General features: G+C 33.7%; 1 pseudogene; it reads left to right on the top strand.

Annotated features, from left to right (window-relative positions):
* Positions 1 to 22,296, top strand: part of LOC107899102 (probable linoleate 9S-lipoxygenase 5) — a 76,974-nt pseudogene that overhangs the window by 53,413 nt on the left and 1,265 nt on the right.

Genomic DNA, 22,296 nt, shown 5'->3' with positions numbered 1-22,296 from the left:
CATAATGTTTTTCATGTGTTTATGCTACGACGGTATCGATCAGATCCTTCACATGTTATTTCTCCGACAGAAGTGGAGATTCAGCCGGATATGACTTACAATGAAGAACCAGTCAAGATATTGGCACGGGAAACAAAGGAGCTTAGAAATAAAAAGATAAATTTGGTGAAAGTATTATGGCAAAAGCACGGGATAGAGGAAGCGACATGGGAACCGGAGGAGGCAATGAGGAAACAATACCCGAACCTCTTTACTGGTAAGATTTTCGAGGACGAAAATCCTTAAAGGGGGAGAGTTGTAATGGCCCAAATTCAAAGTTATCGGAATAGTGGTTTCGTAACCACAAATTCGATTTAAAGATAAATTTATTTTAATATTTTTTTGCATGAATATTGATATTATAGGTAAATCGTATGAAAATATCGATAGAAAAATTTTACCGATTTAGTGGTTAGTTAGAAAAAGAAATTATTGAAAAAATTGGGTAAAAATAAGGTATCGAGACTTTGATCTCATAAAACCGAGTCAAAATTAATTTTATAAATAATTATGAAATATTAGTAATATGGTATAAAAATTTCGTTAGAAAATTTTAATGTTTGGATAGTCAATTATGTAAAAAGGACTAAATTGAAAAGGTGTAAAAGTTACTAGAAGGATTAAATAGCTCAATTGTTAAATGAGAAGGGACATAAATTGAAAATAACCCCAAAAGGAGATATTTTGGGTGGCATACGCTGAGAAAAATCAGGAGAATTGAAGAATTAAGGGTAAAATTAGAATATTGCAAAAATTGCTTTAAAAGTTAGGACTAAAGTGGAATATCTAGAATTCTCTTCATATTTTCTGCATTCTCATCAGCCAAAAACGTCCTAAGGCTTTCTTAAAGCTGGTTTTCATAATTTTTGCACCAAGTGAGTTAATCCTTGCCTTTTTCTTGTAATTTTTGTGTTTCTAAGACTTTTACAACTAGGTCCTATTACTAAATTCATTAGATTTTGATTTTATGAATGAATTTGAAAGTTGCTATGTATATGTGCTGGAAATTGATGATGAAATAGGATGAAATTGAAGCTTTAATTTGTTTATGAGATGATTTTATTAGGTAATTTCAATAGAAATTGATTTATAGGACCTAATTGTGAAAAAGTTTGGAATTAAAGACTATTATTAAAATTCTGATTTCCAAAGCTTATGAAGTAGTTTAAAGTGATGGGATAAAATGTTAATTGAAAAAAATCAGCTCAATTGAGAGGTTAATTGAGCAGGGATGAAATTATCATGTATTGAAAGTTTAGGGAAAAATGGTAATTAACATCATACACTAAAACAGTTTTGGACAGAAGCAGTAGTCCAACTTTGAAAATTCACCAAAAATTGTAGAGATCGAATTAGAGGATGAATAAAATATGAAATTAAATCTTGTTGAGTCTAGTTTCTCATAGAAGAAATGGTTTAATCAATGAAATTGTAAATCATGAGATATAATAGATTTTGTGAGACAAGGTCAGAATGAATTTGGGTTCCCCTTTTCTGACTTTGTAGAATCATTAAAAATTGTAAAAAAATGATTATGAGTTATAATTTATATTCTTAGAATCCTTAATTAGTCTATTTTCATATGAAACAAATGGAAACATCATCCGAATTGTGTACAATGAGATAATTAATTTTTAGTGAAGAGGGGTCGGAACTGTCAACAAGTGAAATAGGAGAAACTTTAAAGAATAAAATGTACTTATTGGCTACACCAAAAATTCTAAAAATTTTATGGTAAGAATATATGTGAGTCTAGTTTTAGGTAAAATTAACGGATCTTGATTTGGAGTTCCGTAGCTCAAGATATAAATAATTTAGGGACTGTGACTTAGTGAGACAGCTTTGAATGCACTACAAATAATAATGGAATTATAGAGAATGTTACATATGAACATGAAAAGTATTAGATTAATGATTAAATTTATTTATTTATATCCGGAAAATTCAAATACGAAGCAAGATCAAGGAAAAGATAAAGTTCGAGATTAGTAGATTTTTAGTTACGAACAAGTGTCGAGGTAAGTTCATGTAACTTGAATTATATTCTTAAATGCTTGAAATGTTTGTTATTGATATGAATATGATTTGGATGTTTATTGTATGAAAATTGATGAAGTATTGATATTCTTGATGAAAAGAGGAAATAAATCTCGGTTGAATGAAAGGAAAATTCGATGGATCTCTGAAAAGGAATTGACGGTAAAATGGATCTATCCCGGACGGGTGATCCTATCCTGATATAGCCCTCCCAAAGAATATGTGGAAAATGGATTTAGCTCGGACGGGTAATCTGAATTAGGGTCTGAATTTAGCCTGGACTGGTAATTCAGATCCAAGCTCATTAGAGTAATTGTCATTGCAGGGGATTTAGCCTGGACTGGTAATCCCGACAATACTCTGTGAGTTTATATTACAGGGGATTTAGCCTGGACTGGTAATCCCGCTGTAAGGATGAGGTTCGTGGGAGTGTGCTCTCTGAAATGGAAATGTGCGCACATGAATATGAATTGACGGACCCGAAATTGTACACTAAAGTGTACCTTTGAAAATCCATCGAAATTCCAAGTAGTTCAACGGGGTAAATATGGAAAAATAACAAGGAAATGGAAATCATGGAATTGATGAGCTCATCAATCATGATATATATTATTGATACGTGAAAATTATTGGACTAATTTGAATGTTGAGTTTGTGCATGATAGGGGAATAATGAATCGAATGGATGTATGAATGTTTATTGCATTGAATAAAAAAATAATATATTAGGTAAGTATAATTCCTGTTACATGAGCTTACTAAGCACAAAGTGCTTACCCTGTTTCTTTTTCCCCTGTTTGTAGAGTTAAGAGCTCGGAGGTCGGATTTGGTCAGAGACAAATCACTCTCTACCTCAAGATCTCGGTACATAAAGAAACTTTATTTTGGAAATCAATGGCATGTATAAGCTAGTGAAGTAGATGTTAATGTGGAATGAATGTATGGTTAGCCATTAATATGGCTAACAAATTTTGGTTTTGGTATGTGATAAGATTACCTTATGAATACGGTAAATCTATCTTGAAAATATTTTGAAATGGATTGGTTCTGTTGGATTGGTCTCGGTTTTAAAATTTTAGGGAAGAGTAGATATTTATAAACGGGTTATATTGAGTTAAAAAAAATTTTCAGTAAAATTTGGTAATACCTCGTATCTTATTCCGGCGACGGATACGGGTAGGGGGTGTTACAAAGGCTTTGTGACTGACGTGCTATAACGCCTTCTTGCTCGACTGACCTTTCTGAAAAACATTTAGCCAGGTTGCCCCCCACTGTGAACCTCCAAGTTTAATTCATTAGGGCGCAAAACTTGTACCATCATTCTCCCACTGCAATCCAAGGGTAGAAATATGTGGCTTTTCCTCAATCCTCTCTTATCACAAATCAAGGATACGGGACCTAAATCGTTCAAGTTCCTCACACCATTCCCAATGTGTCGTACTCATGTGCAAATGAGGGCTCTCTTCTCCGAGGTAACCTCTTCCTATTGCCTGATGATTATTGCTTTCTTGTTCATTTAAGCTTTGTCAATAACGTGACATTTTGTCATTTTGTTCAATCAATTCATTTGACAACAAAATCCAAAGAGATAGTCCAAATTTAGACTCTTCCTTCTCAAATTTCCACCCTTTAAATTTGGTATGCTCTAAAAAATAGTCCTGTTTCAAGTTCCTATATTATTTAGAAACTTTTCAGAGTAATATACAAAACTTCCTTTGTGAAAGTTCTATTAGTCCATTAATCATTATTCCAATGCAACATGCTTGCAAAAAGGGTCATAACAATGGATAAAAATAAAGTTGGTTCTGAGCATAGCTCGAAAGGAATAAATTATCAAAAATAGTAAAGAAGGGTAATAAAGAAATTGATTGGGAATGTATATCTTGGAAAAGAAAAAGTATTCCAAGAACAATAAATTCAATATAAATAAAATGAAAATTGGGTGCCCCAGATATCGCAGCTTGAACTTCTCTATACAAACTTTCTGAAGACCATTTTGAGTTTGACACGTGTTTAGAAGATCTTCAGTGTTTTGTCAATGCCCCAAGACGTCACCTACCCTTTTCTATTGATTCAGGCATAACAAGATTACCACATGCCCCATTCTGATTGATATTTGAGCCGTCCTTTTCAGGTTTTCAATTCAAATCCCCTTTGGCCTAAGGCGCCATTTGCGGGTTTTCCCCTTAGCCTCTCCATTTTTACTTTTCATTTTTTTTCATTTTTCATTTTCATTTTTTCATGTTTTTTACTCGAAGTGTCTTTTGCGAGTTTTCACCTTGGTCCTTTCTTCTTCTTTAAACAACGTATTTCTTGACTGGATCCAAGTTTATATGATTAACAATCCCACTCAGGATCAGTGCTCATTTGAAAAAGGTCTTTTTAACGACATAGGGACATTCCTGGTTTGGCATTCATTTCCCTCTAGAATCCTTTCGTTGAGGAAGAATCTTTCTCATCATTAGGTTCACCTTATGAAAATCTCTAAGTCGATCCTTTTGGTTGCAGGCTTGCATCATTCGCCTTTGATACATCTGACCGTGCTGAAGTAGCTTTTAGCCCTTTTCTTTATCAGGCTGAACTGATCAGTGATCACATCGCAATTGTATCCATTCTTCTCTTAGCTCAACTAATATCCGGAGAGTGGGGATTTCAATAGGTTAAAACTACCTCAACCCTGTAAACCAAAGAGAGGTGTTGCCCCAGTACAGATGGTCGACAAGCAATGAGGGCAAATGGTAATTTCCCATGCCAGTCCTTGTTCACCTCTAGGCAATTTGGTGACAAAATGTGGTGTCTGCTTTAGAATTGATTTCAGACCTCAGCTCTCGTGTTGTTGTTCAAGCTCAACGCATTATCCAATAAAATCTTCTTTGGAATTTAATATCGGCATATGATGACATTGGTGTGTGAAGCAGCCTCTAATGATCTCAAAAATGAAGTCATGCCCATTAGAAGTCTTCGATAATGGTGATGTCCATGCCCTATTTTGCTCAAAATTTGAGTCGCCATTTTCGGGTTTTCAACTCAAATCCACCATTGGTCAAAGCGCCTTTTGCGGGTTTTCGCCTTGACCTTTCTTTTTTCTTTTTTTTTTCTTTTCTTTCTTTCTTTTTCTCTTATTTTTGACTTTGACTTTTTTGATTTTTTTATTTTTTAAATTTTTCGTTTGAGTCTGAATTTATAGGATTAGGTAAGTCCTGGTCATCATTTTCGAACAGAATCTATGTTATTCTAAAGTCCTCCACATAAGATCTTCCACTTTCATCTTGTATGTGAAAAATCTTCTTCAGTACCTGATTTCTTTCATAGAGCCTTCTGGGGCAAAACTACGACAGAAAACTTTGGATCTTCCTCTTCAATCAGGATAAAATCCAACGAAAAACTTAAAGAGATAGAAACTCGACTTCCAATGGGCAAAGCTATGATGAGTCAACGAGAAAGGCATTGGCCCCTGCAAAGAATTGCATCGTTCATACTGTAAATTTCTGATATCGCGCTTGTTGACACCATTTTTTTGATGAAAACGGGGTCGACTTGGATTTTAAAAATGAAAACGAAAGAAACGGGAGTCGCCACCAATCCTTTTTGATAAGGTGTGATCGGGTCACCTTGAAAAGTGGTTATTTTTAATAAACGATTTGATTTTATTAAAACAACGGTTTTGGTCCACGAAATTCAAAAACAAGTTTGGCAGTCGGTTACGCATGAGGAAGGACTAGCACCCTCGATAGGCCCAAAATTGGTACCTAGTTGATTACTTAATGTCTTAGTGTCGAAAAACTAAAAACTTTAAAGAGATTTAAAATACGATCTTAAAAAAAACTTGAATGACATGGATTAATATTTAAAAGGATATTTGGCTATTTGGTCAAATGAGAAATCGAAACCGAGCACATTAGGGCACATTTCCTCGAATTTCCAAACACAAAATATTGCCTTTATTATCTTAGAAAAATCCTCATCTCGAGAAAATGACATGTCATATCCAATGCGTTAGGACACAACGTATCGAATTCCCGATAGAAGAATACATGCCGAAAAATTTACTTATTTAAAAAGACATTTAATTATCTCGGGTTTTAAAAAAAGGATTATGCCCAGTAAGTTAGGACACGATCTTTTCTTAATTCCCGAGATCGTTTAAAAACTTGAGTTAAAAAAATTCGTCTATTTAGATTTATTGTGAAAATCGAAACCCAGTAAGTTAGGGTACGACCTTCGCAAATCTAAACACGAGATTTTGCTTATTCAAATAAAACCATAATTTATACATCAAATAAAATTAATCTAATATGAAATAAAATACGGTGTCAATATGCGAACAAAAATGAATACGATGATGAGCATAAATAATATGAGCGAAGACTACGAAGTAAAATAAATACAAAGACAAACTAATATAATACACAATCGCAAGCATATAAGCAATAAAATCAAAACATTAGTTCTAAATAATGAAAATGTAAATAAAGAAATAAAAAAAGAAAATGTATAAAACTATAAAAATATAAAAGATATATATGTGTATATACGTAAAAATAAAAATAAGAAGAACATATGTATATATATTTAAAATCATGAGATATAAATGTGCAAGTGTGTATGTGTATACGGGTGTATATATAAAGTATAAATAATAATATATGTAAGTATGTATATATATATAAAATAAATAAAATAAAATAAAAGTAAAAATAAAAATATAACAATAATAGTTTAAGGCTAATGGTATAATATAATAGTAATAACAAGATTAAAATAGTTAGTTTAACAGTAAAATAACAAAAACAAAAAAGGATTAAATTGAAAATAAACAAAATCTTAAGGGGCGAAATCAAAAATAAAAAAGGGATTAAATCGCGACGCGCGCAACAGGAAGGGGACTTGAAAGGCAATATTCCCTGTTGATGGAACGGCATCGTTCTGGTAGGCCCGTGCTCATGGTCTCTGGACTAGATTAAAACAGAAGAAAATTTTATGTGGCCAAAATCAACAATAAAAAGGATAACATCGAACACGCCACAAAGGAAATGGGACCTATGGCGAAAATATCCCCCGACAGCAAAACGTGTGGATCCTTCCCCCTGGGTCGGGTCACCGCGCGGGTCAAAGGGGAGGCCTAAAACGGCACCGTTTTATTCTCTTTATAAAAACCAATTTATTTTTAAATTTTCATTTTTCTCTTATTCTCCAAAAAAAACCAGAAAATTTTCCTCTCAAGTCTCTCTCTCTTTCCCCCTCAGCCCAGAATCTGGCGAGGAGAGCCACCGTCGACATCGTTGCACAAAAAAGGTAAATTTTTTCTCTCCTTTTTTATTTCTAATTTATTTGTATATTTATATATGTATTGTTTTTTTTTTAAAAAAAAGAGTAAAGAAAGTAGATATATGTATTTTCGAAGGGGAAAATAAAGAAAAATAAATAAAAAAAATGAAAACAGAGATCTAAGCACCTTATTTGCCTTGGATCTATTCAAACTTTTGCCTTTTTATTTTTTTGATTGATATGCGTCTGTTACAAGAAGGAGAGATGAAAAAAAGAAAAGCCTCCCAATTTTTTTACAACCGGTTCTTTTATACCGAAAAATAAAAACAAAGATCCCATTTTCCTGTTGCTGTGATTTGTTTTTCTTTTTTTTGTTTTGCAGGTAATTGAGGCGGCAAGTGGGGCAAGTGGGAATGGGACGGCGGCAGGTGTGCCACTTGCTCTGACACGGCGGCGACAGCACTAGGGTTTCAGAAAAGCTGAAACCTTAGTTTGACCCTTAACATTTGGGCTTGGGTTTTGGTTGGGTTCTTGGGCTAGATATTGGGCCTGAAATTTTAGGTAGTGGGATTGGGGAAAATTGGGCTGTACGGTGCTGTTGTGCAGGTTTCATTATTAGTGGTTAACCCAGGCATATCCTGGTATGATCAAACAAAAACATCTTTGAACTCTAGAGATAACCCAACAAGGTCTTGCTTCGTCTTTGTGGTCAGGTCAATTCTAGTCTTCATCAAGCTCACAATTTTTAATGATTCCTTGAGAGGTAGGATCTGTTTATCCTCTTGTCCTACCATCCTCAACAAGTTTAGAGATAAGCTACGATCCATGTCATTTCCAAAGTCATGAGATCCGTCTAAACACAAGCCTCACTCAAAAGGAAAATCTGAGTCTGTAGCAGTGTCATTCATGTCATTGATATTTGGGGACCCCTAATAAGTACCGAAGAATGTACAAAAAAATGTATAAATTCATGATCAATTATTTGTACAATATGATTATGAATGAATGAATAATGTGGGAAAAAATCAAAAGAATGAAAATAATCAGAAATAATTTATTCAAAAAGAATGAAAGAACATTGGCTCAAAAGTGAATGCAAATATGTATTTTATTAGAATAATAACATTCAGACATTAGCCTATTTCACAAAGGAATTTCTATCATTTTTAGGCTAAAAACAGCAAAAATGTTCTGAACATTACTCTAAATAAGCTCTAAAAATTAAAGGGATTTCTTCCACAAGCTAATTGCTTAGAACACTCTAGATTTATAAGGGCCGACATCCAACAAGGTCCCTTTTCATTTGCTTTTCGTTGATGTGAACATTTCTCACTCTTCTTCATGCATTGCATTGACTCCATCATCAATTATGATTGGGTAATAGATTTCCCGCACTGGAGTCGTCATCAAATTTGACGACGCCCCTACTGATAAGCCTTTCAATCGCTTTTTTAAAGGCAATGCAATTCTCTATTGAATGCCCCGTATTTCCCGCATAATATCCGCACTATGCATTCGCATTGTGCCATTTGGGGTACGGAGGTTGTGGGGGTTTTGAGTAGAAAGGGGAAACAATGTACACATCGAATAACTTTTGATACAGCTCCTTATACGTCATCGGAATTGGCGTGAACTGGAGGTTCTCCGTACCTTATTTCACACAAGGTTCTTGTTTAGATGAACCTTGCTGACTAGCAATCACCTTTCTTGGCTGTGTAATCGATTTGTTGTAAGTGTTCACATTGCTCACCCCGTTTTCCTTCTTTAAGTCTGACCTTCAATTATTCTCCCCAGCATCAATCTTTCCACTTCTCACGGCACTTTCAATCATTTCACCGCTCATGACTATGTCTGAAAAACTCTTCGAAGCACTTCCCAACATGTGAGTGATGAACGGGGCCTACAATGTGTTGATAAAGAGCATTGTCGTCTCTTTCTCCAAGGGGGTGGCTGAACCTGGACTTCAACCTCCCTCCATCTCTGTGCGTATTGCTTGAAACTCTCGCTCGGTTTCTTCTCCATGTTTTGTAACGTAGTTCTACCAGGGGTAATATCCGTTATATGACTGTATTGCCTCATGAATGCTTGTGTTAGGTCCCTCCATGAACTAATCTCGGTACGGCTCAATTGATTGTATCATTTAGACGCTGCCCCTACCAAACTGTCTTGGAAGCAGTGTACTAGCAGTTTATCATTATTGACGTAGCCAGTCATCCTTCTGCAGAACATGGTGAGGTGAGCTTCGGGGCAACTAGTTCCATTGTATTTTTCAAATTCAGGCATTTTGAATTTGGGAGGAAGTACTAAGTCTGGTACCAAGCTCAGATCTTTAGCGTCAATTCCGTGATAACTATCAGCACTTTCCAAGGCTTTGAATTTTTCCTCCAACCATTTACACCTATCTTCCTACTGTTTTGGCAATTCTTCATTTGCTTTGTCCTTTTCAGCTATTTCATCGAAGTCAGGGGTAGCGAGATTAACAGGGTTATTGCCAAGGTTAGAGCCCGGTCCATTTTGGAAGTTTATTAGGGCAACGATCTAAAACTGCTGAGGCATAATCGTGACTGAGGATTTGCACGGGTACATCTCGGTCTAAACTTGCGCATGAGGAGGCGTAAAACTTGGAGGATATAGAGGTCCTTCTTCTTCATCATTAACCATAGGACTTTTCCCCTTATTTACTTTATTAGTCAGTAATTGCGTCAGCTTAGTCATCATTTCATTTTGAGATTCCAGCACCTTTTGTGTCATGTCTTGCTGAATCTTTTCCATTTGCTCCTTCATTTGCCTCTGTAGCTGATCTTGCATATCTTTTTGCATTTGCTCCAGTTTCTCTAATCTTTGATCCATTTCTTTAGTTTTGCGACGAGGACCGTAAGGGGTTTTGTTGGTTGGCTTTCTAGATTAGCTGAAATAAATTTACCCAATTAAACTCTTTCAATAGATTTTAATGCATGTAATGCAGATGCATGAAATAAATGCCTAGAGAGACATTGATTTAGATTCAATTACATTTAGAAAACTTTACTAGAAAGCAAATTCCTTTACATAAAGCAGATGCATGTACGACCTTGCCCTTATATTCCAAGAGACAATATCGATATTTTCCTTCATCCACATGTTTGTGATAATCTCGCCAATTTCTAATAGATGCCACTGCTAGCTCCTTTTCTTGATCTTGGTCGCAATCCATCATCTGCCCATCTTCATAAGGCTCGTCAGCTTCTTCAAAGGAGTTGGAACGTCGAAGGCTCTTAGGCAATCGCCTTGAATCCTCAGGCCATGAAACAAGGTCACGAACTCCTCCATCGCCCTTCTTGTGTTTCTCAGAATATATTCAGACAGCCGTATTGTTTTCCACTTTATCAAAGAATCTGTATTCCATGACAAGCTTTCTAATTTAGTAACTGGATTTGAATCAATGTCTCTTTCCTAAAATGCAAATGCAATGCAATCATAATCAAAACACAACAAAAGGGGTTAGTACAAACAAGGAAAACAAAAGTACCTAGTCGGGTGACTACTAGGGGTTGGAGTGGCTATACCTAGGATGAGTTCCTAGGTCTTCTATATGCTGTTTGGCTCTAAATTTAAGGTACCCGAATCAGCAAATTCCTCGATCTTCACCCATTATAGGCTCATACAGACCGAGTTCGGTTCAGGGGAATACATTTCCCTATGGCTACACGGAGATGAAAATCTCACGAAGACATAGGTACGGATGTATTCCGAAAGTGATCCACTATACTGCACTAAGGTGAAAACCTCACGAAGGAGTACCTTCTCACTCCCACTTAGAAGGGTAAGACCAAATAGTCTTTATGCAATATGATGCCAAAATATAGAGCTCAATTTACAGTAATCATACAAACAAATGCAAAGAGAAGATCGTAATTTTTCAAATCAAAATTTTAATTTTTGACAATAAGACAAAAACAATCAATTTCACGGCCTGACTCTCTAAGTCCCTAGTGGAGTCACCAAGCTGTCGAAACCACTTTTTTTAAAAAAAAAAACGGGGATCGACTTTTAAAAATGAAAATGGGAGTCGCCACCGATCTTTTGTCGAGGTGTGATCGGATCACCTTGAAAATAATTTTAGGTCTGCGAATTTTAAGAAAACAAGTTCGGGAGTCAGTTACGCACGAGGAAGGGTTAGCACCCTCGTGACGCCCAAAATTGGTACCGAATTGATTGTTTAATGTCTTAATGTTGAAACTTTGAAAATATTTTAAAATAGATCCTTTTATCTTGAATAAAATGAATTGGATAATAAGGTTTACTTACTTCAAGGAAATAAATTGTCACACTCAGTAAGTTAGAATGCAACGTTTCAAATCCTCAAAATTAAGTTTGACTTTTAAAACCTGTACATTTTGAGAAGGATGTTAGATTCTATAGGTTAGATGAGGAAATCGAAACCCAGTAAGTTAGGGTTTGATTTTACAAAATCCTAAATATCGAATATTGCCTTTATTTTCATTTTTTAGAAAGATCCCCGTCTCGAGAAAACAACATGTCGTATCCAATGCGTTAGGATACAACGTGTCGAATTCCCAAGAACGAGCTTTTTATTTATTTTTTGATTAGAGCATATCCTCGATTATTTAGATTCAACGAGGAAAATTGGAACCTAATACGTTAGGGCTCAATTCTCTCGAGGATTCCAAATTTCGAGTATTGCGTTATCTTGAAAGTTTTTGAATAAATTGGTTTTGATACCTAAATGGTATTAAACATAACTTTCTAGGCGAAATAAACGCCATGGAATGTATAATGCGAGGTAATAATTCGTAGGCCAAAGTATACACTAATGAACACAAATAACCCTTAAAGGTATATGAGCAACACAATACATACGTACACAAGCAATAATCCCATATAATATATCCACACCAATATTAACAATTAAAGGCTAAACGAATTGGAAAATTAATCTCGAATGAAACATCATGCACACTAATACAAAAACATAACAAAGAAAAGAATTGAAAATTGTATGAATAAAAGAATTCAAACGAAATACACAAAGGTTTGAATTATAAAATATCAATGAAAATAAGTAAAATGTGCATGAATTTTACAGTCAATATTATAAAAATTTATAAGATAATGTATATAAGTTAATTGAAATAAATGATAGAACGAAAAACTTCATACAATAATATATATGGCAATATAAAAAAGAGTTGAAATGAGCAAAATATATAATAGAGTATTTAAAAAGAAATCCATATTATATGAAATAGGTAAAAAAAATGTATAGTAATATGAAATCAAATATATATTGCGTATACATACAACAAAATTAATTTAGTATAAATGGTGCATATGTATACTTATGAAATAGTATTACAAAAATATTATTTGACTTTTAAAACACGAAAGTATATATATACATAAAAACTAAAAAAATGTATCATGAAAATAAAATTATTAAAAATATATAGATAATATTAGATTAACGTAAAATACATACTAATATATTAGATAAAAAAATTAAAATAACAGTATTTAATAAACTAATTTACGTATATAAAAAAAGTAAATATATGAACTAATATAATAGTAATACCAATAATAACAAAAGTAATAATAATGAACTAAATAATTTTATAGCAATAATAACAAAACAGAGGACTAAATTGGCATTAAAGCAGTAATTCAGGGGAGAAATCTAAAATAAATAAAAGGAAAGGTCCGAATTACAAAGCGTGAATGACATGGGGGACTGAAAGGGGAATATTTCCCACCCTCCAAAACGCAGCGTTGCGGCATGGACTAAAATAAAATGAAAATCAAATTAAAGGGTGAAAATTAAAAAGAAAAAAATTGATTTGAACACGCTACAAAAGAGAGAGGACCATCTGCGCAAATTTCCCAACAGAGGGCAAAACGAGCGGATCCTTCCCTGGGTCGGGTCACCGCGCGAGCCGCAAGCCTCTAAACGGCGTCGTTTTAAAGCCACTTAAGCAGGCTCAAAACGGCATTGTTTCTTTGGTTATAAAACAAAACTAACTAAACCCTAAATTAGCCACCGTTTAAAATCCAAAACAAATCTAAAAGAAAAAAACCTAGGTGCTCTCTATTCACAGCGTCGTTCTCAGGCCAAAACCAAACCCAGCCTCTCCGGTATCCACGAAACCAACCAGAACGACGGCGGGATTACCGAGATACATATACTCTCACCCTCATCCGCCGCTTCCAAACCCAAAATCTCATCAGACTCCGATTTGGACGGAGCAAATAAGGCTTTGACGGCGCTCACACGAAGGTAAGTATTTTTTTTGCGTTGCTCTGTACAACGATCGTTCAAAAAGGATCTCCAAACCTTCGCTCCAACTCTGATTACGACGGAGGGAGAAAAGATCCGGCCACGAGGTACGTCTCTTCCTTTTTTTTATTTCTCTATTCTCTTCTCTTCGATTAATGAACTAAAAAATAAATATAAAAAAGAAATAACTGGTAAAAGGAGAAAAATGAAGCCCAGCAAATCACCTTTCGGTGTTTCCAAATTTCTTTGTATCCATTCAATGTGTAATCATTTACAGTGTTTGTATTGATATTCTGTGTGTGTGTGTTTTTTTTTTGGATGCTGAAAAATGGCCCTTTTTTTATGGCCGAAAACAACGGAATAAATTAAAAGGAAAAATTACAGAAAAATCTGTCCTTTCTTGCTATTCTTTCTGTTGTTTGGTCTGCCTCTGCTTGTTTGTTGCGTTTGCTGTAGGTTGTTGCAGGTGCGAGGCCGTACGGTGACGTGGCACGGCGTAACGTATGGAGGCGTGGGGAGAATGGCGCTGGAAGCCGTTACGGCGCTCGTGCTAGGGCTGAATGCCTAGGTTTCTTTTCTTTTTGGTGTTAGGCCGTATGTATTCGGGTTTGGGCTTGATTTTGTAATTTGGGTTGCTAATTGGACTTTGAATTTATATTTGGACTTTATTTTTATTTATGCGGACCCGGGCCAAAATTGGGCCTTACAATGTACATGGAGCAACCAGAAGGATTTGTTATTCCAGGACAATAGCAAAAGGTATGTATGTTTGTTAAATCTTTATATTGAATTAAACAAGTACTAAAACAATGGCACCAAAAGTTTGGCAAGATTGTTTTAGCTAATGGCTATAAAATAAATGAATCCGATAAGTGCATATATGGCAAATTTGAAAATGAAAAAGGTGTCATAATTTGTTTATATGTAGATGACATGCTCATTTTTTGCACGGATTTGAAACAAACAGAAAAAAGAAGAAGAAATTCTTGTCAAACAACTTTGCTATGAAGGATATGGGTGTAGCAGATGTTATTCTTAGGATTAAAATAACCCGAGATGAATGCATTATAGCTTTATCACAATCACATTACATTAAAAATGTGCTTAAAAAGTTTGATCTTTTCAACTGTATTCCAGCATCTACACCCATGGATCCTCAAATAAAATTAGTATCTAATGTTGGTAGGAAAATTGATCAATTGAAATATGCAAGTCTAATTGGTTGTCTTATGTACAAAATAACTTGTACAAGGCCAGATATTGTATATGCTGTTGGAAAATTGAGTAGGTACACAAGTAATCCAAGTAGTTTGTATTGACAAGATTTGAATAGAGTACTTAGGTACTCAAAGGAAACTATTGACTATGAATTGTGTTATAATGGATATCCTTCAGTTTTAGAAGGGTATTCGTGTGCTAGTTGGATTACAAGTTTGGAAGATCATGCATCTAATAGTGGATGGATCTTCTTTCTTGGTGGATGAGCCATTTCTTGGGGTTTCAAGAAAAAAACATGTATTACTGATTCCACCATAGCAGCAGAATTTATTGTATTAGCCACTGCATCTAAAGAAGCAGAATGGTTAAGAAATTTGCTTTATGATGTACCTTTATGGCCTAAGCCAATTTCACCTATTTCTACCCGTTGTGATAGTGAGACTACTCTAGCAATGGCATATAGCCAAGTATATAATGGAAAGTCTAGACACATTGGATTAAGACATAGTTATGTGTGATAATTAATCTCTGATGGAGTAATCACTATTAATTATGTGAGGTCAAGTGAAAATTTGGCGGATCTTTTAACAAAAAGCCTTGCTAGAGATGAGTAAAAAGGACCTCAAGAGGGATGAGACTCAAGCCTATTAATTAGAGTCATCTATGATGGAAAACCGACTCAACGCTTTGGTATAACGTCAAGTCTTGAGTTCAATGAGACAAAGTACATCATTAGTATGTGACTGTTAGCATTATAAATAAATCCATCCTAAGATTAAAGTGATAGTTACCCGTAATGATAAGGGAATGATGATTAATGTACTCTTAATGGACCCGTAACATAAATAAGTTAGAGTGTTATAATTATGGAAATACTCTTGATGGGATCTACCTATGTGAGTGGAAGTGTGGCCGCTTCTAAGAGCTCGAAAGGCTTGGCTCTGACAGCACTCATGAAAAGAGGACATAGACATATGGCCATAATAATGTCCCTAGATACTATGCATTGATCGATGTTGAAATCATTGTGTGACATGTGTTCGGTTAATCAAATGTAATAGTTGGTTCAAAGCTTAGTTTACCATGCAATTTCGATTAACTTTAACATGTTTTCACTAAGTGAATGTTCAATCGTAAGATACCTTCATTTATGCAAATTGATTTTCAAGAATATAAAAATCCAAAATATTTTGAAAATGGGGGGAGATTGTTGGAACATTTTCAATTATTTATAATGTTCCAATAGCTATAAATGAATGGGTGTAATTAATCAAAAGTTATATTATTTGATTTTTTGAAAAATAATTATAACTATTTAAATAATATTATTTGAATAGTTATAATATTAAATGAATAATTATGTGTTTATTTTAAAGACATTATTATTCAAAAAGATACCTATTGATGAAAGATGTCTCTATGAAGAGACGTGAAAATTCTTATAAATAGGAATGAGATTTCATTTGGAAAACACACCAACAAATTCTAATATTCTTTCTTTCCTTCCTTCATTTTCTAATATTATTAAATTATTTTATAAAGTATTACTGCAGAAATCCTTTATAAAATTGAGTTTTTTGTCATACATAGCTCAATGTGTAGTGAGTAATTCTCGTCAGTGCAAGACGTAAATAGTCATTGGCTTCATTGTATCCTCGAGGTTAATTTGCTTGGAACTCATTTGCACACCGAAAATAGGTGGGGGCGAATATAACTTTAAAGATAGTGACTTAATACACGACTTGGAGCCTTATCCTATTTCTTCTTTTTCTATTTGAGTTTCATTCGTGTGTTCGAGATTTTTTTCACCAGAAATTTGTACTAACAAGTTTAAGCTAGCCATCATTTAAAACTCCAAATTTGACCATGACATTTTTTTAGATTATAATCTTTGAATAATTGTTTATTAATGATGCCCTTTTAAACTAGAAGTAATCTCTTTGAAAATAGTCAAAAATACGCTTTTGAGATTGAGAAAAACTCTCACCATAAACTCAAGTCGAACTCAAACTCTTTAACATACCCAAACTCTTCACAAATACAACTACTTTAATTCTAGCCTTGACCACTGGAATGAGAATGTCCAACAAGTCCATTTGCTTTTTAAAGCATCCAATAAGACTGACGTTAAAAAAACCAACATATAAATACGCCCAGGTTATCTCGTATTTAGACTAATCAAATTTATCAGTGATCAAGTCATTGAACAAACATTGTTAGACATCAATGCATAACAAGAAACTCAATTTCTAACAATATATATATAAGCTATTTCAATAACCTCTTTTATTTTGATGTATTTTTATATTTAAAAATTTAAAATAAACTTATTAAATCTATTTCATTTATAATATATTAAAATTTAAGGTTTTCTTGGTTATAAAAATAAAATATTTTATATAGATAAGGATTAGTATTTGGTACACTGAGTGCAATTTTTTTAATTCCAAAAGCATATTCAAAAAATTACCACATGTCTCATTTCTTTTATATATATATATAATATTTTATTATACATTATAGGACACTTGTCATCACTTCGGTCATTCTTGTGGAGCCTAAAAACTCCATTAATAGTGTACTAAATATTTTATAAAATACATTTTTTTATCACTTAACTTCTTATTTTTCATTGAAATAAATAAAAATATGATTTGATATATTACTATCATTTTTATTACTTTTTAATTATTTATTAAAAAGACCACTATTTAACATAAATATAATTACATGATTTTGTAATTATTTATTAAATTCATATGTGTTAAATAATCTAATTTTCTTCTTATATCTTTAACAACAATTTTTTCTTTTCACTAATTTCAACTCACTACTACACCTGCATTTAAATTAAAACAAATATTCTTTTACTAGTTTTAAGGGTTGATATGAGTCAAGAGATGGAGATCTAAACGTATATAAATGGAAGGATGGATGGAATACTGAAAGGAATGGCTTAAATTATTCTAAAATTAAATTAATTTTCCACATTTTATAATTTTTCATGTGATTAGTATTTTAATAATTTTAATTAGCAATACAATTATCTCATCTTGCACATAAAGTAGTAATTTGATATATATATAGTTTTCTAGGGATAATATAATTTTTGGCTCTTAATTTTGGCAACTAGGTTCACTTTTGTTTATATATATTTTCTTGTCCACTTGACAACTAGGTCTATTTTAGTCATTAAATTAGGGATAGGTACTTCGAGCTACGACGCACCCAAGTACCTCCATTATCATTCACACATCCAATACTAACACCTATCCCAAGTCTTGCAAGTACTTACTCCCACCAACTGAGGCGCTACCCCTCTATGAACCGTACATGACTCTCCAATGAAGTTGGGGAAAAACTCCCCGACACAGGGAAAATATTTTTTATTGTTGAGATCCGAGTTGACTACTCAGAGGATGACAGTTTAAAGATTTCTCTTTGAGGAGCTGTTTCCTCCTTAACCCTACCATTTAGTCAATACTAAAATTGTAAAATTCTAAAAGTATAGAGACAAAAAATGATAAAATTAAAGTATAAAGACTAAATCTACAAATTACATATAGTACAGATACTAATAGTAGAATTTAACCAATTATATATTATTATTTTTAAATAAAAAGAAGTAGAGTTTGGCTTGTAGTTATAGCCAGACCAGACAATCTTTGTCTATAAATACCACACCAATGTTCCCACATTTTACAAAGCCAACGACCAAAACATACATAAACAGATCCTCTTTATCTTTGTAGCCATGAAGATTCCGAGCACCGTAGTATTAATGAGGAAGACCGAACAGGACTTCAACGACCCTGATGACAACGATCTCGGAAATAAGAAAAAGGTTTCCTTGAAGCTCATTAGTGCTGATATCATCGATTCCAACCCTGGTAAACTTCTTCAATCTCTATCTCTTTTCTTTTCCTATCAGTTAACAGTTAAGGAATTTAATGCCCAACTCCTTGACAAGTGCTTAAAAACATGTATTGGTTAATGATTAATTACTTTCTTTCAAATTATAACACTATTTTAGTAAGTAAAATAAATCAAGGAATTTATCATTATATAATATGAGTTGAGGGGTTGGTTCGAGTTGAGGAGAAGTTTTTAAAGTATGATTTGCCGAATAATCAATCGGACCCTTGAACTAATGTGTTCTCCTCATGGTGGGTTTTTGCCTCCCGTACTCTAAGGAGAGTCTAAACAGGTTCATTGGTGAAGATACAACCTGCAAGCTCACGGGAAAGATGTCAGTATTATGCATAATATTAAGTATGCATACAGGCCTATATACCTTGGTCGGGGATTCACAAATTTTTTTGGCATAATGATAAATTTAATCTTCAATGTTTATATTTTTTTGTCAATTTGACAATTATTCTTTTCTTGAGCTAAATTTGACTATTAACCTTTTCAAAAAGAGTAAAATCAAATTATTTTAAGGAAAATATTAACTAAAACATTATTTTTTTTAACAATGTTGGCATGACAATCTATGTGGTAGTCCACGTGTACTGCATGCTAGCATGACAATATTTGTCTTATATACCATGTCAACAAATAATTTTAAAATTATAAAAAGTTCATAAAAGATCATTACAATAAAGTGCATATGGATTGGCATGTGAGCTGTCATGTTTTAAAAAAACAACAATTTAATTTTTTTTGAAAGGTTGATGATCAAATTTAACTTTTTAGAAAAAATTTAAAGTCCTAATTGACAAATAATGTAAACCTTAAAAGCTAAATTTATAATTATATCAATTTTTTTATTAAGCAATAACTAGAGTTGACACGAATTCATTTATTTGAATTAATCCTATTTTTTATTAAATTAAACAGATTCACACGAATGAAGAATTAATGATAATAGTTATAAATAATCAACATAGGTGTAGTCATTTTGGATTTGTCTTTGTTTGTAGAAAATAATTATGGAGGAAAGGTAGGATCAGAGATTCACTTAGAAGGATGGGATAACAAAAGCGCTTACTGGGAAGACAGAACATTCCATGTTTACTTTGAGTGGGACGAAGATTTTGGAACACCAGGAGCTGTCTTGGTCCATAATCCATATGAAAGTGAATTCTACCTCAAAACCATCACTCTTCAAGATGTTCCTGGTCGAGGTCCCATCCACTTCCTTTGTAATTCTTGGGTTTACCAAAACCAAGGGAGCCGTATTTTCTTCTCTACCAAGGTAACTCCAACTATCTCAATCATTATATATGTCTACATATATATATATGTTTATGTTTATATATTTGGATAGGCATATCTTCCACGTGATACCCCAGAAGCACTTCGTAAGTGTAGAGAAGAAGAGCTGAGAATGTTGAGAGGAAATGGAGAAGGAAAGCTTGAGGAATGGGATCGAGTTTATGATTATGCTGTGTACAACGACTTGGGAAGGCTCCCTGTTCTCGGAGGTTCCCATGAGCATCCTTATCCTAGGAGAGGAAGAACCGGTCGGCCGATATTAGGTTAAACAAATTATTGTATTTATATATTAAGTAATTTAGATTTTTTATGGTAAAAGTACCATAGTGGTCCTGTGTTAAGAGTTAAATTGCAATTTGTCCATTTTACTAAAAAATAACAAATTAGTCCCTATACATTAGATCAATGAGCAAATTAGTTATTTTTATTAAAATTTTATCCTATTTGCACCGTTAAAAATTGGCGTGCCTGATAGAATAGCCAAACACGTCACGTGTATGTCATGCTGACCTACGGAGACAAGTTTTTAATAGTAGAAATAGATGAAATTTTTAATAAAATGACCAATTTACTCTTTGATATAATGTAAATGAACTAACTTGCCTCTTTTTTTGGTAGAAAAGACAAAATATAATTAGATTCTTACTGCAGGACCTCCATGATACTTTTATTGATTTTTTTATATTTATAATATATTAATTCTTGTTATGTTTAATTACGTAGATCACAAGGAAAAGACGGAGAACAGGAACTTCAAATACGATCTGTTTAACGATAAGTTTAATATTTACGTCCCTAGAGATGAACAATTCAGCCTGCACAAGAAAGTGGAATTCCAAATTAATAATTGGAAAAGCTTGATTCATGCAGTGCCTCCTGGATTTAAAGCTTGCATTATGGGCGAGTTCGAATCTTTTCAAGAAATAAATACCGTGTACGACGTCGACGATGGAACTTCTGGCCTTTCCAAGGCTATTTCTCGCATAGGAAAATTTCCATTGCCTCAAGTCATTAAAGGTATTATTTATATATATGATCTCTAAATTTAGAGCTAAAAATCTTTGACTTAATTAACATTAATATATAAAAAATTATGGAAGCAGAGGACCGTGTTGCATGGAGTAGTGATGAAGAATTTGCTAGAGAAATGATTGCCGGTTTGAACCCTCTTCTCATTCGTCTTCTCAAAGTAAGTCCAATTCTTTTACATATATTAAATCTTTATATGCATGTGATCTCATAACCTGTAAATTAACTACAGGAACATGAATTCCCTCCACTTAGCAAGCTAGATCCTGAATTTTATGGTAATCAAAACAGTTGTATTACAAAACAGGATATCCAGTCTAACTTGGATGGACTTAGTGCTGAACAGGTAATGATACTATTTCTTAAGTATCCTTAACCTAGAGTTGTTATTATGGATATTTATAAGTTGGGAATATTTTATTGCACAGGCACTGAAGAACAAGAGGTTGTTTATATTGGATCATCATGATTCGGTGATGCCGTATCTTCGGAAGATAAACAAGGAAACTGAAACAAAGACTTATGCATCACGGACACTTCTCTTCTTAAGAGACGACAACACGTTGAAACCGGTGGCGATCGAGTTGAGCTTGCCGAATGAAAAAGGAGATAAGTTTGGTGCTGTTAGTAAGGTGTACACTCCAACACAGGATGGAGTTGAGGGTCATATTTGGCAGTTAGCTAAAGCCTATGTAGCTGTGGTTGATACTGGTCACCATCAACTAATAAGCCACTGGTAATTAATTAAGGATATTCCATCAAATTCAAAGTAAAAACATATGTGTGTGTCTGTGTGTGTTAATCAGGTGTGTTTTGGGGGTCTCAGGTTGAACACTCATGCAGCTATAGAGCCATTCATTATTGCAACAAACAGGCAGCTGAGTGTGGTTCATCCAATTTATAAACTACTGCACCCACACTATCGTGACACGATGGCTATTAATGCGTTAGCCAGGGAAGTTCTAGTGATTGCAGGTGGAGTGTTAGAGACAACATTTTACACAGGGCAATATTCCATGGAGATGTCATCGGTAATTTATAGGAGTTGGAATTTCATGGAGCAATCACTTCCTAATGATCTTAAGAAAAGGTAATTAAAATAAAGGTAAACTATACCATTAATTACTAAATTATGGATAAATTTTCGTTTTGATCACTTATAATTTGCTCACTAAACTAGCAAGCTCCATGCAATGATTTGATGATTGGTA

This window comes from Gossypium hirsutum, chromosome D08, assembly GCF_007990345.1.
Source record: "Gossypium hirsutum isolate 1008001.06 chromosome D08, Gossypium_hirsutum_v2.1, whole genome shotgun sequence".
NCBI lineage: Eukaryota > Viridiplantae > Streptophyta > Magnoliopsida > Malvales > Malvaceae > Gossypium > Gossypium hirsutum.
Note: the sequence above shows the minus strand (reverse complement) of the source record. Positions and strands in the feature narration are given on the sequence as shown.